Raw genomic sequence first — 8,529 nt, 5'->3', positions numbered from 1 at the left:
TCACCAAACAGGTCAGCTCAGGTTAGTACCAGCTTTTACCATCTCAGAACCCTAGCAAAGACCGAGGCCTATCTCTCCCAGAGCGACCTGGAGACTGCTATCAATGCCTTCATCACACACCGGCTCGATTACAACAATTCACTGTACGTTGGCATTGATCAGGCATCACTCCGCCGTTTGCAGCTTGTGCAAAACGTGACTGCCCGTCTCTTCACCAGCACCAAAAAAACGCGAGCACATCACCCCAGTCCTGGCCTCACTCCACTGGCTTCCTGTCCGTTACCACATTGATTTTAAAGGACTTTTAATTGTTTTTAAATGCCTCAATGGTCTGGCCCAACAATACCTGACCGAGCTTCTGCATCATCATACCTCGTCTAAAGCCAAAGGTCAGCTGACCAACTGCTGTTGGCAGTCCCTAGATCAAGGCTAAAGACCAGAGGGGACAGAGCCTTTTCCGTTGCCGCCCCTAAGCTCTGGAACAGCCTTCCCCTCCACATTAGGTCAGCCCAGAGCCTGGGGGTTTTCAAAACCCTTCTTAAGACCTACCTCTTCTCGCTGGCCTTTGACCTGAGCTGAGTCTGCCCACTAGGCCACCATTTTCTAGTCCCACCCCCCAACCCCTTCGCTTTAGTTTGATTTTTCTATTTGTTGCACTTTTTATTACTATGATTTTTATTAAGCAAATGTTTTACTTTTTATTCAAACCCTTTTACGGTATTGCTTTTAGCACTATTTTGTTCAGCTCATTCATTGTTTATGTTCTTTTTTGTTTTCTGTTTCTGTTGCGGTACGCTTTTTTTTTTTAACCTGTAAAGCACTTTGGTTCAACTTAAAAGTTGTTGTAAACGTGCTATATAAATAAAATTGACTTGACTTGAATTGACTAACATAACAACTTCTTTTCACAATTTAACTGGTTTATTTTTAATTGGGGCCCTAACCCTCCACACAGTGAACTCTTTTTATACCGTATGTTTGCTGTACTATTGAGCTTTGCGTTCTCTTAGTGCACGTCCTTGCGGGCCTGGCTCACTTCCAAAAAATGCAGAGTCAAACAGGCAGGTATTTCATAATTAATGCACTGTGAATATCTTGAAATAGATCAAATTCTGTGTGTTTTGGGCCATGGGCAACGAATAGGATTGCATATGCGTTTTCACTGCGGACATTCCCAAGTGCAAGTCTGTTTTTTAAAAAGTGCACATAAGTGTGTATTTTCCAATTTTATAGGTCGGAATATGCAACCATTTCCAAGGTCCTGCCAAGTTACCCATTATTGACCAATAAGATAAGACACAAACAACTATCAATACAGATAATGGGTCATGAGACATGCAAATATACATTAGATACACAGAGGACATATGTAAAGGAAATTAAATTAGCTCAAATATATCCACAAATGAGGCGTAATGATGCAATATGTACATACAGCTAGCCTAAATAGCATGTTAGCTTCGATTAAATTGCAGTCATGCATTGTCAAATATGCCTGATTAGCACTCCAACAAGTCAGTAACATCAACAAAGCTCACCTTTGTGCATTCCCGCACAGCGAAAAACGTTCGGTGGGCAAAATGAGACAAAGAAGGAGTGCCATCAAAGACCTCATTCTGTGGCAAAAGTTGTACATGTAAACAAATTATGGTGAGTTCAAGTACTGCCAAAATTAGAAGGACAAAATGGCGCCCGCCAAATATTCTCACCAATGATGTATGTTTAATATAAACAGTGGGATTTCTAACAATTAGGAATGTTTGTCTCAAGTTTTTTCTCCTACAGAAACCAAATAAAACAAAAAATATGTTTTTTCTCCTATTATTTTCCATTTTCATACATTTTTGTAGAACTTCCAGTGTGCCACTGGGGGTGGTACAAAAGGTCTAGATTGGGGGCCACATGGACAAAAATCTACTCCCAAGTGGGCCGGACTGGTAAAATCACGGCACGATAACTTAAAAATAAAGACAACTTCAGATTGTTTTCTTTGTTTAAAAATAGATAAATGTACAAATCATAATGTTGTTGGGTATTGTTTACACTTACATGTTGCAATTAATAATATTTTACCTTTATTTGTGGTTATTTATACTTTCTGAATAAATTATGTGATGATTTTCATCAGTCAACTCATTGGTATTAATTTTCAACCCTTGTGGTTTATTTTTTTTGTACATATGTAGCATAATCTACAAAGATACAAAGAATTGCTATTGCAACATCTAGTGGACACATTTAGAACAGCAGTTTCATTCAAAATTTCAGCTCATTTTTATGTTTAGGAAACTCATCCCGCCGGCCGGATAAAACCTGTTAAAACCTGGGTCTTGCGAATTGCGAATTATATTTATATAGCGCTTTTCTCTAGTGACTCAAATTGCTTTACATAGTGAAACCCAATATCTAAGTTATATTTTTCAAAGCAGTGTGGGTGGCACTGGGAGCAGGTGGGTAAAGTGTCTTGCCTAAGGACACAACGGCAGTGACTAGGATGTCAGAAGCGGGAATCGAACCTGCAACCCTCAAGTTACTGGCACGGCCACTCTACCAACCAAGCCTACGTTTGACACCCCTGGTCTAGAGCCAAGGTGCTGACCCCCGTCCTAATTTTATATGAATGGGTTGGTGTTGGTTTTTTTGAAATCATTTTAAAAAATGTTGACGTGGTAAAAAGAAAGAATTGCGAATAGGTATTTCTGAATTCCTGGAATTTGGGGAAAACCAGGAATTAGTACGGAAAAAATAGGAGCATTTGTTGTCTCAACTAAGAGGTATGTTTTGTCCAGGAAACCGGGGAATTCTGCGTAATCCAGGAAATTTTCCTTAAAATTTTGGATAGCTCACGATTCCCGGTCGAGCCAAACGTTTTGATACTTGAAGGGTTTTGATCGGATGTAAACTGTGGAGCACGCCAAACTTTTGCGGCAGAATAATAATAATAAATAGATGATTTTTTTTGGTGTAGAATCTAATATGTGAATGCCCAAGCATTCACACAATGATTGTCACGGTCCGGGTGCACGTCAATGCGGATTCATCTGGGCTCACCTTTGAGAGTGCGCAAGCAGCTGCAATCAATCACCGGCAATTAACACACCTGAATCTGATGATGAGACCTGCCTTCATACGCCAGCACAACCTGCTATCCCGGGCCAGAACGTAGTCATCTGTTCCTGTCATGTAAGGAAATATCCAGCTCTATGCACTCTCGCTCTCTGTCATTGTTCTCCCCCGTCGTGTTGTATCGTCTCGTGTCCTCCTTGTCGTCCTCCCTGCAGCCTGCCTTCGTTCCCACGTTACGAGCAGTGTGTCTCGTCTCCCCCGCGTTCCCTCTGCTTGCATGGCTGCCTCTTGGATCTCGACCTCCCGCCTGGACACGGACCTTTGACGCCTCTCTCCTCCCCTTCGGCCTCACGTATGCTCACGGACCTCCGAGCCAGCCGAGGCCCTCGTGGACTTCTGCCTCTCGCTTAACACTCCCGGTAACACACAACAGTTAATTCCCACACATAGTCGCACACCATACACTCTTGGATCTAGTCACACTCCATTCCCCCGTGCATTAGTCAATATATAGTGTGTGTATATATTAATAAATAGAGCTTACTGTATAGGCCGTCACTCCTGTCTATGCCGTCTCCTTCCTCCTGGACACATAATGATACTATATCACAGCAGAAAGTGGAAATAGTTTCTTCTTCTGAGAGCCCCGTCACAGAAAATAGTTGAGCGTGTTATCAGCAACTACAGTGGAAACATAGAAACCAGTGTAAGTTAAAGTAATCCGTTCCAATGGCTAACCGTGCATTGGCAATGATTTATGTTCGGGCTCTAGTACTCTGGAATGCCCTCCCGGTAACAGTTCGAGATGCCACCTCAGTAGAAGCATTTAAGTCTCACCTTAAAACTCATTTGTATACTCTGGCCTTTAAATAGACTCCCTTTTTAGACCAGTTGATCTGCCGTTTCTTTTCTTTTTCTTCTACGTCCCACTCTCCCCTGTGGAGGGGGTCCGGTCCGATCCGGTGGCCATGTACTGCTTGCCTGTGTATCGGCTGGGGACATCTCTGCGCTGCTGATCCGCCTCCGCTTGGGATGGTTTCCTGCTGGCTCCACTGTGAAAGGGACTCTCGCTACTGTGTTGGATCCGCTTTGGACTGGACTCTCGCGACTGTGTTGGATCCATTATGGATTGAACTTTCACAGTATCATGTTGGACCCGCTCGACATCCATTGCTTTCCTCTTCTCCAAGGTTCTCATAGTCATCATTGTCACCGACGTCCCACTGGGTGTGAGTTTTCCTTGCCCTTATGTGGGCCTACCGAGGATGTCGTAGTGGTTTGTGCAGCCCTTTGAGACACTAGTGATTTAGGGCTATATAAGTAAACATTGATTGATTGATTGATGTAACATCTTATCTATCATAAAAGTGTGAAAATACTGCAATCTGTTAAAACAAAATAAAAAGGTATCTGTATTGACAAATGGAGTCTTTTTCATTTTTTGAACTGAAAGACACAAAAAAAGCCCCATTCAATAACATCCTGTAACCATGGCGACGGCCTGAAAGCCTAACATGTTCAGCATGCAGTGTGGCAGGCTGTTTGCTAAATTGTTTGGAATGGATCAAATACCGAGGATGGATTTTCCCCCCCTTGAGCTACAGGAACGTCTGACTGCCCATAAACAGCCTGGCTAATGATATTTACTCAAGGGGACGACATACTGCATGCACTCAACTGTTTATTCTCCAACATTTTACCAATCGCCTCTGTCCTTTTTTATTCATCCATACATTTTTGCTGTTATTTGAAATTCATCTGCTTCTTTTTATGCCAGACTGATGACTGCATCCTCGCCAAATCCCAAGGGAAATCATGTTACACGGCAAAAAACCCAAAACATGTCCACTCCTTTTTGGGCTTGGCTCTCTTCCCGTGCCCTCTATGTGCTGCCAGCCATCCTAATTTAAAGAGGAATTGCTCTTGCGTAATCCACTTGATCACTTTTTGGGGTGTGCCTGTCTGGGATGCTCATCTTGCCGTCTCAATTCATCAAAAAATCGGACTGACTTTTAAATGTCCTCTTGTGTGCTAATATATTCTGTGGTAATGCATTAGACATGTTTTTGTTTGTGGGGCTCAGTCAGCCACTCAGCCTCATACAAGTCTGAGGAAATGTGACAATATGATTGGCTTCAAGCAGTAAATCGAGGCCAAACCACCCTGATCTTTTTTTTCTGTCGTTTGGCATTTGAGAGTTCCATAAAAATTTATATTTTTCCGGCTAGCTCCTCCCCTCCGACGAACACTACTTGTCGTAGCTTGTTGGTCACATTCTCCTCTGATTTCGGATCGACATTTACCGTATTTTTCGGACTATAAGTCGCCCCGGAGTATAAGTCGCACCTGCCGATAATGCATAATAAAGAAGAAAAAAAACATATTTAAGTCGCACTGGAGTACAAGTCGCATTTTTGGGGGAAATTTATTTGATAAAACCCAACACCAAGAATAAACATTTGAAAGGCAATTTAAAATAAAGAATAGCGAACAACAGGCTGAATAAGTGTACGTTATATGACACATAAATAACCAACTGAGAAGGTGCCTGGTATGTTAATGTAACATATTATGGTAAGAGTCATTCAAATAACTATAACATATAGAACATGCTATACGTTTACCAAACAATCTGTCACTCCTAATTGCTAAATCCCATGAAATTTTATACGTCTAGTCTCTTACGTGAATGAGATAAATAATATTATTTGATATTTTACGGTAATGTGTTAATAATTTCACACATAAGTCGCCCCTGAGTATAAGTCGCACCCCTGGCCAAACTATGAAGAAACTGCGACTTATAGTCCGAAAAATACGGTACAAGCAAAGGGTCAGTTGTACTCTCGCTATTAGATTCAGATCTCCTGTTTGCTTTGTTGGGTCCGCTCCTGTCTCTGGCCATGCTCTCCCCACTCCAGCAGAGGGTGGTGTGGAACACCGCAGAGGCCACCACAGTGTATATGTTTTTTGTTATTGTCCTTGTTTTACTTTTGTAGCTGTTTGTAGAAATGGCTGGTTGCCCCAACTCTTCTCTTTTTAATGTCCTTTATGATGTTTGATGTTTCCCTCTTACACAAATACTTATGTGTGCTATGGCTAGGAGTTTTTTTTTCTTCCTTGGCCTCAGTCTGGACCCCCTCTCCAGGGCCCAGGCTTAGACTGAATATTTGTTTCCCCCCCAGCATTTACCTGCCTCTCACCTTTTTTGTAAGTGGCCCCGGGAGTTGGCAGACCCATCATTGATCCTGTTCTGTCTCTCTGTAATGTTTGTCTGCTCTTGAATGGGATTGTTCTGAAAATCTCAATTTTCCATTGGAGCTTATTAAAGTATTTCTGATTCTGATTCTGTCTCTCTTCAAAGGAATATTAGCTGAATACATAGAACCTATGGTTGGATATCGATTTTGTCAACTCCGGTTCTGGTTGGTAGGTAGGTAGGTAGGTCTTTATTGTCATTGCAACAAGTACAACGGAACTTTGTTTTCAGCACAGACCTGTTCAAGATTAGACAAACAAACAGTGTACAGGGTTACAGAACAAGAACGCTGATGGGTCGCCTATAAGGCGCCCCGTAAAAGATGGGAAAAAGGTAAACGCTGGGGAAGGATGAGTAAAAAAAATACAATCCAGACTGGGCTCCTAAGGGGGCCCAGTTTGGAGTGAGAAAAAACCTCCATAGCAAAGCACATATACATATTACAACATACATCTCGAGATATCTAGCAACAGAGGGAAGGTAGTTCAAGGTCATGGTGGTAGTCCGCAGCTCTCAGGCGCTGACCATCCATTCATCACCCCTACGGGATTTGCGTCGAGGGCGTTGGATTGGGGGACAGGAGGGTGTATGTGTGGCGTATATTTTTTTTGTGGATGTGTGTGTGTGTGTGTGTGTGTGTGTGTGTGTGTGTGTGTGTGTGTGTGTGTGTGTGTGTGTGTGTGTGTGTGTGTATAAGCCCATAGTGTGTCTCTGTTCCGCGGCCTTGATGTATTTGCCGTCACTAGTCCAAAGGTCACAACAACAGTTGTGTGTCCATGAGAGACAAAAAAGGGAGTTTGTTGTGTCTTCCTACAGTGATCTTCGGGAGAGTCTCAAAGACAGGGAAAACATTCAAGCTAAAATGATTTGTATGCGAGTGAAAATAAAATTTGCTTTTCACTCTAAAATTGTCTATGACTGGTCCTCAAAAACTGCGGGGTAGACAGACTGATTCCGGGTTCTTGTTTTAATTACGGTTCTGCAACGTCTTTTGAGGTTTTTAGAAAATAAAAATATCAATCTAATGACGCTAGTACCAACCATATACTGAATCTACCCTTGGTATCAACATGACAGATTTATGGATTGATTCGTCTTCCCCTTACGTTCGTGCCAGGCAGGGGTCGCTAGACAGCAACTGAGCAGCCCAATAGTTGTATACTACAGGGATATTCAACTGGTGGCCCGGGGGCCATATATGGCTCAGGGAATGACACCATGTCTTGGGAGAAAAAACTTTAAGCAAATTCTTAAAAACACTTGCGTGCTCTTGTTGTATAGAGGAACTTGGATCACTGTAAACACATTAGTACAGACCTGGGAAAATTAAGGCTTTTCAATCCGGCCCGTCGGACATTACCAAATAATTTTTTTAGATCTTTAAGATGGAAACTGTTGCTGCAATTATGATGTCCAGTAATGTTTTCAAATGACCGTAAGTCTTGAACTATACAAAGTATTTCAATGGTTGGAATCTGCGCTTTTGCATGATATACTAGTTACTATGGTAATTTAATTAGTTACGAAAGTATGCTAATCTAATTAGTTACTATGGTAATCTAAGTCACAGCAGCTCAGACGAGGCACCAAGCAGTGTGGGTGGGGAGCGTTTCCGAAGAGTGTTTCCAGAGCGGCCAGCCTGAAATGCGATTGTCAGGGACAGACGCGGGAAGAGATTTTTATAACAAAGTTCTAAAGTTTAGTGATATATCACAGTGGTCCCCAACCTTTATGTACTAATTGTAAGTGAATCTTGTGTTTTTTATGTTGTTTTAATTAAAAAAAGAAAAAAACTTTTTTTTTATTGTATTTTTTTTTAAAATTAAAAAATAATTAAAAATTAATAAAAAATTATTCTGCGGCCCGGTACCGGGCCGCGGCCCGGTGGTTGGGGACCAATGATATATCAGACAGATCAGATTGTTGGTGGGTTGTTTTTTTTTTTACCCTTCGCGTTCATATTTGGCTGTGATTGTTGCATTTTCATGCATTGATTGCAAAATATGTCGATCGAGAGGGGGTGTGACGCTCATATGTTGTCAATATTCATTGTTTTACCGTTCATAGTTAATATTGTAAATAACACATTATTTTCATGTACATTCTGGGTGTCTCATTCAGTAAAAAAAAAAAAAAATCCATTCCGTTTCTTAAGGCGGTCTGTCAAAACATTTTAGCATTCAATCAGACATTGTGAGATTTTG

Source organism: Nerophis ophidion, linkage group LG03 (genome assembly GCF_033978795.1).
Source record: "Nerophis ophidion isolate RoL-2023_Sa linkage group LG03, RoL_Noph_v1.0, whole genome shotgun sequence".
Classification (NCBI taxonomy): domain Eukaryota; kingdom Metazoa; phylum Chordata; class Actinopteri; order Syngnathiformes; family Syngnathidae; genus Nerophis; species Nerophis ophidion.
The sequence above is the reverse complement of the archived record's forward strand: the minus strand, read 5'-3'. Positions refer to the sequence as shown.